This window comes from Astyanax mexicanus, chromosome 15 (genome assembly GCF_023375975.1).
Source record: "Astyanax mexicanus isolate ESR-SI-001 chromosome 15, AstMex3_surface, whole genome shotgun sequence".
NCBI classification, from domain to species: Eukaryota; Metazoa; Chordata; class Actinopteri; order Characiformes; family Acestrorhamphidae; genus Astyanax; species Astyanax mexicanus.
In genome coordinates, this window is record NC_064422.1 from 1,113,239 (window position 1) to 1,123,790 (window position 10,552).

Genomic DNA, 10,552 nt, shown 5'->3' on the forward strand with positions numbered 1-10,552 from the left:
TATTTGGTGCTTGTAAATAGTTTTATTATAGTTATTATATATTGTAGTTAAATGTTTGCTGATTTGGTGCTTGTAAATATTTTTTTATATGAATAATATAACTCCTTGACCATAATTGATTAATCAGCTGTTATTCACAGTTTCTGTATTACATCTTTTTTAATTATATAGGCATACACTAAATGGGTACATCTTTAATCCCACTTTGATTTATTTTATCCGTTCTACACATATAGGGCAGTTCTAAAATTACATCTTGTTGCCTTTCTGTCTCTCTGTATACTTTTAGATTCTGCTCAGTCAGTTTTTTTCTGTTCTGTTGTAGCCAGGAGCAGAAAGAACAGACAAAGAAATCTAAAAGTATACAGAGAGAGAAGGACTGCAAGATGTAATGATATAACTACAAAGTTATCCTATATGCGTAGAACTGATAAAAATAGACATTGCATCTCTTTAAACCACTGCTAATGAGATTTGCAGTTACACATTTAATTAAGAACGATTTCTGCATTGTTTTACACATAATTAAAAGCATGGTAGCATAAAGAAAAGGACTTATTAACTTATTAAAAGGATTTATTAACAATTAATCAAAACTCATTGAAGTATAATTAGTTTGTAGAAAAATTTACTGTTTTAGTGATATATCAAACTGCCAAAAGTGGTGAGAAGTCATTACACGGTCATGTAAAAATAAAAAAAGAAATAATCTCCCTTCTCTCTAATGGTTTTAGCCACTTCACAGTCTCTATATATGCGCTGAATAAGAATATCCTCCTCTGCAAATACAACAAAATCACACCACTCCATGCCTGTAAGTAGGAGCTGGCCTTGTACCTGCCAGTAGTAGCTGTGAGTCTGCTTTAATTTCATTGTGCCACTCTGCATTTTCAGGTAACTACAGTCCACGTAGCTTTTTGCATTGGGGCATTTAATTTCCACCAATCCAAAGGGTGGGCTCTCAGTCGGGTCAAACACCAGACCATCAGGAGATGACCCTAACCAGGGGGCATCTGGGTGGATGACGGAACCACAAGGCCAGTAATTTGTGTTTTTTATCCGGCAGTACTCCTGGATGGCAACCGGTTCCAGTGCCAATCCCCTCTTCATTGCAGCAGTTTGATCCACTCCCTTTCGAATCCTTTGTGACAGGATTTCTGCAGAACTCTGACCTCTGACATGGCATATTTCCCTGAATTGGGAGGAAGTTATTCTTGGCCTCTTGACTCGGTGCCACTCCACAGAGTTGCTCTGCTCCCTGGTGGCAACCTCTATTTTCCTTGCCATGTCAAATGTAGTGGCAAGTGACTGCAGATGGAGGTGTTGTTGGTGAGTGCACACAAACTGGCAGTTAGTAGGCTCCAGCCTATAACCGTCTACAGGTAAAGGTGGAGGCAGAGGGGCATCTGGATGGCGTACAACAACCCGGCTCACTGGTACTGGATGCTGGTAGGAGATGGGGCTACCCGCCTGGACTTTCCCAAAAGCTGAATCAACCAGCGGGACGTCTGCACTTATGGCCATGGTGATGATGAGTGAAGTCCTGGTACTGCTCATCAACTTTAAGGACATCTGGATCTGGCAGCTCCCCTCGCACTGCCTTGTAACGTTTACTCCTTTGAAGAATTAAATTCCACAGTAAGGAGTTTGTACACTCAAACAACAAAGGTTATACAGTAAGCAAAGCATATATAGGACAATTCATATTACCTTACACCTTACACTCTTTGCTACTTGGCTCTCTTCGAAGGCGGTCGCATTCTCTCCCTCTCCTCCCCTTATCTCTCCTGCTTGGCTTCTGTGTGAGTGTGTCACTATACCCAGAGGAGACTTTCTCGCACTGATCTTCAAATAAGGCAAGGAAACATGGATTTGATCAGATGGTCTCTCAATGCAATTGACACTGTCTCGACGAGAAATTTGGGTTCGGGGGAACCTGCTTGTCCTGACGGGACGTTTGCTGCTGGCTACGCAATGGACGCGTGGGAGAGATGGCGTGTTGTGTGTCTGGCTGCATTCTCCGTGGAGGACGTTGAGGATGTGTATCTTTTCAGCACAGTGATCACGGGTATTTTGCTGATTGGTTTAGGCATTGCCCTGGTGTATCGGAAAATTGATGGAGTGGGGACAGCTGTCACCGGCCCCCAAAAGCTGCCCGACATGATTGATGCGGTGGGCAGGGCTGTGGGGACTCAGGCTGTTGGTATTGACCGCAAAGTGGAAGTGATCTGGGAGAAGCTCACAACTGTGAGCACTCAGACTGTGGCTACTGACGGTAAAGTGGATATCATCTTGGAGAAGCTCATGGCTTTGCAAAGGAGCATCGGAGAATTTGAGACCCATCATGGACATTAAATGGCAGCGCAAATCTTCAGCAGCCATTGGCGTAAACAACTGAAGTTTAATTTTTGTTTTGGCTCCCTGCTATCAGCACGGCCTTGGCTGGTAGTGATAAAATTCCTCCAGAAGAACACTGTGACAAAGTCTCTCCCTGTTTACCTAAAATTGCTGGATGTTGACTCTGACTGGGAACGGCAGAGGATCTTTCAGCCCCCCCTCCTCCCGTTCCCTGTCCCACGCCTTCGTTGCTTGGAACCCCCCAGGTGCGGCAAGACGGGTCCGTGAGCGCGCCGGATTAATGGCGGGTTGCCGGATGGCTGCTTGTCTGGACTGGACTCTATCTCTACCACCCCTTAACCCACATGTTGCCAGAACTGTCTATTGTCTGTGTATTGCATATGTGCTGAGGTTTTTTTATGGTCCCATACTGTGCTTCCTTAGGAACACAGTATGGGGTATGCTGTTTTTTTCTCCTCTCCTTTCCCATTGTACCCCTCTTAATTTCCTATTCTCTGTCTTCCTGTCATGTAACCCCCCCCCCCCCCCCCCCCCCCCCCTTTTGTGGACAGGTTGATGGTTAATTTGACCAGTCTCTGTACTTGTACTGTGGCTGTGTGACAATAAAGCTTGATTGATTGAACTGTAAACTGCTTTGGCTTGGAGGATAAGAACACCATGTCACTCACGCGGCCTGGTTTTACACCCTATAAATTACATAAACAAATGATCACATAACTTTAAATCATTGTTAATGTGACATAGTATTGTTAATGGGACACCCCTGGGCTTAATTTTGACAGGTTATCAACTGTATCACAATGAGAGAATAAGCAATATACAGGACCATTTAAAATGATTAGAATATCTATGAAAAGTTCCTTTATTTCAGTAATTCAGTTCAAAATGTGAAACTCATTCTATGAATGTATTACACACAGAGTGGTCTACTTTAAGTGTTTATTTCTTTTATTGATTTTTTATTGATTGGTTTATTTGTTGATGATTTTGGCTTACAGCCAATGAAAACCCAAAAATCAGTGTCTCAGAAAATTAGAATATCATATAAGACCAATTGATACTTTTGGCAGTGTGATCCATCTGCTGCTGTTGATCCACTGTGTTTTATTATCAAGTCTAAAGTCAGTGCAGTTTTGTTTTCTCACAAAATCTTACAGCACTTCATGCTTCCCTCTACTGACTTTTATAGAGATGCAGATTTCATTTTCCAGCAGGACTTGGCACACTGCAGAAAGTACATTAGTCTTATATGATATTCTTATTTTCTGATACACTGATTTTTGGTTTCATTGGCTGCAAGCCATAATCATCAATAATAAAATAAATAAACTCTAAAAATAGATCAATCTGTGTCTAATACATCTATATAATATGAGTTTCACATTTTTAACTAAATTACTGAAATAAAGTAACTTATTAAAAATATTCAAATTTTTTTAAATGGCCCTGTAGGTCTGCTCCCTGTTTGGAATGCTTAATTAATAATTAAGATATTTGGACCCTGCATGTATTATACTAAATATACAGTAAAGAACAACAGCCATCACAAGCAGTTTTGGGGTTTCCATGAAAGCTAGGTATTACTTAATTTATAGGTCATTTCACACACGGTTACCAGCTGACCTGAGCTATTTTCACTTTGCAACCTGTATAACCTGTATTAGCTGGCTAAGCTTATTTGGAGACTCAGTAAAATGTGGAATCATGTGAAAGTAAACAATAGGGAAACTAGCTAATTAATGAATAGAGATTTTCATTATGACAATATTTGATTATAAAATTGAATGGGCTTACATTCTATACTAACTAGCTAGCTGTAATATATAATATAACTAAGGATTTACATTGTTATTTCAGTCCTTAATCACTAAATAGCTAACCCAGCCACATTAAAACCCCAGAACATGAATCTGACTGAGGCTGTGAACTAAAACACTGTTTTTCCTCCCTACTCTGAGGTCGTGAGGTTTTTCACTCTTCCTCATCGACCTGTAACAGGTAGCCCTGATGCTCACTCTCCCTGATGAATCTCTGTTTGAAACTGTGGGCATTGAAACTAGACATTATTTATGTTAAACATAACAGTTACACTGAATGTCATTAAAACATCTGACATTGGATAAAACTGTCGTTAACGTCCAAGTTAGACAATAAGCTCAGCTAAATTACAGGGTGTGTAGCTAGCTAGGCTAACTAGGCTGGCTAGCTAGCTGAGTAATAGTGTAACATACCTTCATAGTTGTCGATGTAACTGGATATATACATCTTATATCCTTTCTCCCTTTTGCTCCTCGGGGTTGAGCTGGCCGCTTGGACTATCCGGTGTACATCCGTCATGGTAATTTGCGGAAGGTCTTTGGAGGCACCTCGTGTAAAACACAGCCATCTTCACTTCTGAGCGTCTATCCTGTGTACCGGAGCGGAACTATACACACGCACCCTCAAAAAACCGGAACTAGTTACACGTCATCCCGTGCAACTAGCGAACTGACTGAGGGGAAATGTGGAAATTTATTTAGAATGTAATTGTTAATTTGTATACTGCCTGCTATTAGTAAGCAGTGATTGTTTTTTAGAAAGCATCAAAGGTAAAATTGGTTGTGGTATTGGTATATTGTTTGGTTTATGGTAAGCCTTTACTTACCTTGCTATTAGAGAGGGGACGATCGACCGGCAATGTATTGGTATCGTCCGATTTTCAGCCAAAATACAGTATCGGTGGTTGGCCAATATTCCTTTGATTTAGCCGATCCGATTCAGGAGTTTTGGGTTAAAGGGGACATGAAACATTTCAATTTGTACAAGTTTTCTAAGGGATTAAATATAATGGAATTTATTTGGGGGGGAATTTTTTATATAAAATGTTTACACACTAAATTATAATATATTAATGTTTGTTACTTGCGCTAGGGCACCGCCATGTTGCCCGTGCAGCACTGGTGACGTCACGAGGTTGGTTGGTTTAAGATCCCAGGCATATAGCTACAGGAAAAGAGCTTGTTGTTTGTGGAGATTATGGATGAAGACGAAGCTGAACTAGGCTAACATGGAGCATTTACTCAGAGATCTTTCCTGCAGAAACCTGAGCAGAACTTTTCAGATGCTTTTCTGAGAGCGAGGGGTTTTGGGAGTGTTTATTCTCTCTCTACGTGGAGCCGTGCAGAAACTCTGCAGCCAGTCAACAGCAGATACTGCCATCCAGTTAACCAGCTAGTTTATATACATTTATCTATTTAACATGTAAAGTCCAGAGTTCATTAAGACTGAATGAAACGTACATAATTTAAGTGGATATTGAAACACTAAGGCGCTGTTTGGTTGATAAACCGTTCAGTTTGGAAGTTAGAAAGCTTACTGGGTAGCTAGCTTCATCTAGTTAGTGTTAGCTAGTTAGCTAGCGTTGGCTACCTATGGTAAGATAGCTAGCTAAGTAGCTAACGCTAGCTATGTTCTCTTTAAAATGTCAGTTTATCTAGACTTTTCGGTAACGGTACCTCTCGCTGCTCTGCTGGGTGGGCGCGTTGTTTGGCTCGTTCCGTGCGGATACAGCTGCTGCCCTCATAGTAACGTTACCCTCAGTCGGACGGTCTGTACATCCCAGCTGATCAGAGGAAAAATAAAAACGGAGGAAAAAAGCCTCGGACTGCAGCTTATTTATCCGGCACTAATGCTCCTGACTCAAACCCCTCTCCTTCACATAGTCCTGGTCTAGAACGTGCTCGCTCCTAACCCCTAGCATTGCAGCTAACCGGAGGATTCTCACGCTTCAGCGCTGCGAGCCCCCGCTGAAGAACAGCTATCTGAGGCGAGGTATGAAAGTGAAAGTACATATTTCTCATTCCTCACCCTATTAAATTTCAATACTCCCAGTATTACTACATACAGGGGCAATACAAAAGTGCTCCCCCGCTCTGCATTGAGTGTTGGTTTGGATTTTATGATCTATTGAGGAGCTAAGTTAAGGTAGACTCATAGTTTATGTTAGTGAGGCGTTCGGGAACCAACCTCGTCATCACTTTCAGCGCTGGGACAAGATGGCGCTGCCCTTACTTACAATAATAACATTTAGATAGCTCATTATTTTAATTCTGCTTCACTGACAACTGTTAAACTTATCATATTTGTTAGAGTGAAAATACATCTTGTGAATTATACTAAATACTTGAAGTGTTTCATGTCCTCTTTAAGCCACGCTGTGTGTGGATGACCAGTAAAACTGCTCGCTTACAGGAAGCTGCAGTTCCTCATTCAACCACTAGCTGGAGCAGCAGCAGGAACCCCGCTGTCTTCACCCCAGTCACACAGTGCTACAAGCTCAGCCACAAGCTACAGACTACAGGCTCAGAGCAGTCAGTTTTTACAGTTTCTGCAGTTCATGGAGGACCAATCCGCCACGTAGTGAAAACAAAATAAACACGACTAACCGGATAATACTGCTCTCTACAGTTCAGCTTTCAGCCCAATCAGTGAGTAACAGAGCTGTTTAGCTCACAAGCTAACAGCAGCAGGAGTCACAGAGCTAGTTAGATCACAAGCTAACAGCAGCAGGAGTCACAGAGCTAATTAGATCACAAGCTAACAGCAGCAGGAGTCACTGAGCTAGTTAGCTCACAAGCTAACAGCAGCAAGAGTCACAGAGCTAGTTAGATCACAAGCTAACAGCAGCAGGAGTCACAGAGCTAATTAGATCACAAGATAACAGCAGCAGGAGTCACAGAGCTAGTTAGATCACAAGCTATCAGCAGCAGGAGTCACAGAGCTAATTAGATCACAAGCTAACAGCAGCAGGAGTCAATGAGCTAATTAGATCACAAGCTAACAGCAGCAGGAGTCACAGAGCTAGTTAGATCACAAGCTAACAGCAGCAGGAGTCACAGAGCTAGTTAGCTCACAAGCTAACAGCAGCAGGAGTCACAGAGCTAATTAGATCACAAGCTAACAGCAGCAGGATTCACAGAGCTAGTTAGCTCACAAGCTAACAGCAGCAGGACTCACAGAGCTAATTAGATCACAAGCTAACAGCAGCAGGAGTCACAGAGCTAATTAGATCACAAGCTAACAGCAGCAGGAGTCACAGAGCTAGTTATTTCACAAGCTAACAACAGCAGGAGTCACAGAGCTAGTTAGATCACAAGCTAACAGCAGCAGGAGTCACAGAGCTAGTTAGCTCACAAGCTAACAGCAGCAGGAGTCACAGAGCTAGTTAGCTCACAAGCTAACAGCAGCAGGAGTCACAGAGCTAGTTAGCTCACAAGCTAACAGCAGCAGGAGTCACATAGCTAGTTAGCTCACAAGCTAACAGCAGCAGGAGTCACAGAGCTAGTTAGCTCACAAGCTAACAGCAGCAGGAGTCACAGAGCTAGTTAGATCACAAGCTAACAGCAGCAGGAGTCACAGAGCTAGTTAGATCATAAGCTAACAGCAGCAGAATTCACAGAGCTAGTTAGATCATAAGCTAACAACAGCAGGAGTCACAGAGCTAGTTAGATCACAAACTAACAGCAGCAGGAGTCACAGAGCTAGTTAGATCACAAACTAACAGCAGCAGGAGTCACAGAGCTAGTTAGATCACAAGCTAACAGCAGCAGGATTCACAGAGCTAGTTAGCTCACAAGCTAACAGCAGCAGGAGTCACAGAGCTAGTTAGATCACAAGCTAACAGCAGCAGGAGTCACAGAGTTAGTTAGCTCACAAGCTAACAGCAGCAGGAGTCACAGAGCTAGTTAGATCACAAGCTAACAGCAGCAGGAGTCACAGAGCTAGTTAGCTCACAAGCTAACAGCAGCAGGAGTCACATAGCTAGTTAGCTCACAAGCTAACAGCAGCAGGAGTCACAGAGCTAGTTAGCTCACAAGCTAACAGCAGCAGGAGTCACAGAGCTAGTTAGATCACAAGCTAACAGCAGCAGGAGTCACAGAGCTAGTTAGATCATAAGCTAACAGCAGCAGAATTCACAGAGCTAGTTAGATCATAAGCTAACAGCAGCAGGAGTCACAGAGCTAGTTAGATCACAAACTAACAGCAGCAGGAGTCACAGAGCTAGTTAGATCACAAGCTAACAGCAGCAGGAGTCACAGAGCTAGTTAGATCACAAGCTAACAGCAGCAGGATTCACAGAGCTAGTTAGCTCACAAGCTAACAGCAGCAGGAGTCACAGAGCTAATTAGATCACAAGCTAACAGCAGCAGGAGTCACAGAGCTAGTTATTTCACAAGCTAACAACAGCAGGAGTCACAGAGCTAGTTAGATCACAAGCTAACAGCAGCAGGAGTCACAGAGCTAGTTAGCTCACAAGCTAACAGCAGCAGGAGTCACAGAGCTAGTTAGCTCACAAGCTAACAGCAGCAGGAGTCACAGAGCTAGTTAGCTCACAAGCTAACAGCAGCAGGAGTCACATAGCTAGTTAGCTCACAAGCTAACAGCAGCAGGAGTCACAGAGCTAATTAGATCACAAGCTAACAGCAGCAGAATTCACAGAGCTAGTTAGATCACAAGCTAACAGCATCAGGAGTCAGAGAGCTAATTAGATCACAAGCTAACAGCAGTAGGAGTCACAGAGCTAGTTAGATCACAAGCTAACAGCAGCAGGAGTCACAGAGCTAGTTAGATCACAAGCTAACAGCAGCAGAATTCACAGAGCTAGTTAGATCACAAGCTAACAGCATCAGGAGTCAGAGAGCTAATTAGATCACAAGCTAACAGCAGTAGGAGTCACAGAGCTAGTTAGATCACAAGCTAACAGCAGCAGGAGTCAGAGAGCTAGTTAGATCACAAGCTAACAGCAGCAGGAGTCACAGAGTTAGTTAGATCACAAGCTAACAGCAGCAGGAGTCAGAGAGCTAGTTAGATCACAAGCTAACAGCAGCAGGATTCACAGAGCTAGTTAGATCACAAGCTAACAGCAGCAGGATTCACAGAGCTAATTAGATCACAAGCTAACAGCAGCAGGAGTCACAGAGCTAATTAGATCACAAGCTAACAGCAGCAGGATTCACAGAGCTAATTAGATCACAAGCTAACAGCAGCAGGAGTCACAGAGCTAATTAGATCACAAGCTAACAGCAGCAGGAGTCTAAGGATAGTAAAGAATATTAAAGGCTATTGGAGGTTATTGAAAGACTTATTGGGGGTAGAAATCAGCACAGGCAGGTAAGATGTGAGCATATTCACGTCCTCACTGCAGAGAATACACAGCGCTGTCACAGTTTCATAAAAGAAAATAGGCTGATGTTGGGATACCCATTCCTGCAGTATTGACATATAAATATAAAAATTCTGATGTCTTATAAACATTTACACATACCTTGTATCTCTCCTGAAAAGCGTTTACTTTGGTCAATAACACTCTTCTGGTGTGTGTGTGTGTGTGTGTGTGTAAGAGCTAGTGAGAGAGATAGAGGCTGACTGTGAGCGTTTGTGGTTAGAGTGAGTGCTAGAGTCCAGCCAGACGGTACAGTACTTAATTTACCTTGTTATTACTAATCAGCATTTTATAAGCAAGCAAATGGGACTTTACCTGACTAATAAACATTATTCTTATCACAGTAAACATTTAGTACACTTCACTTAACCCTAGGGATGCAACGGTACAGTGTGGCCACGGTATCGGTTCTGTTTCGATATATTAATATTATCTAGCTCCAACATGCAGTACGTTTTTAGCTCTTTCTATTTCAAATCAAGGTGCTCCTACTCACACTTGCAGAGCCAATTAATAAACAGAATAAAGGCACAGATGAATTCAAATCACATTTATTATAAAAAAGGAACACTGCCTTGATTAACATACTCAATGCTGAAGCCAAAATGCTCCCAAACAGCAGATGTATAAGATGAAGGCGCTTCTTCAAATGTCCCTTTCTCCGTTTCACTTTCACTCACCATGATCACGTAGTTGAGAAAGTTTTGTTTAATTAGCCCACAAATCTTCAGCATTTGCCTTCAGAGCTGATTTGCTCCTGGGAAATTCAAAAAATACAACAAATAATATAAAATTCTGTTCAGTTAAATAAAATAAGATGAGTGCAGAGAAGTTCATCAAATATTGTAAATATAAATAATATGTTGAGGTTTTGGTGAGCTATTTCCATGTTTGGAAACTGAAACTAACTAAAACTTAAACTTTTATTATTATCAGGCTTTTTATTCAGAAAGCTTTTTCTATGTGACAATTATTTATGATCTTTTTAAAATG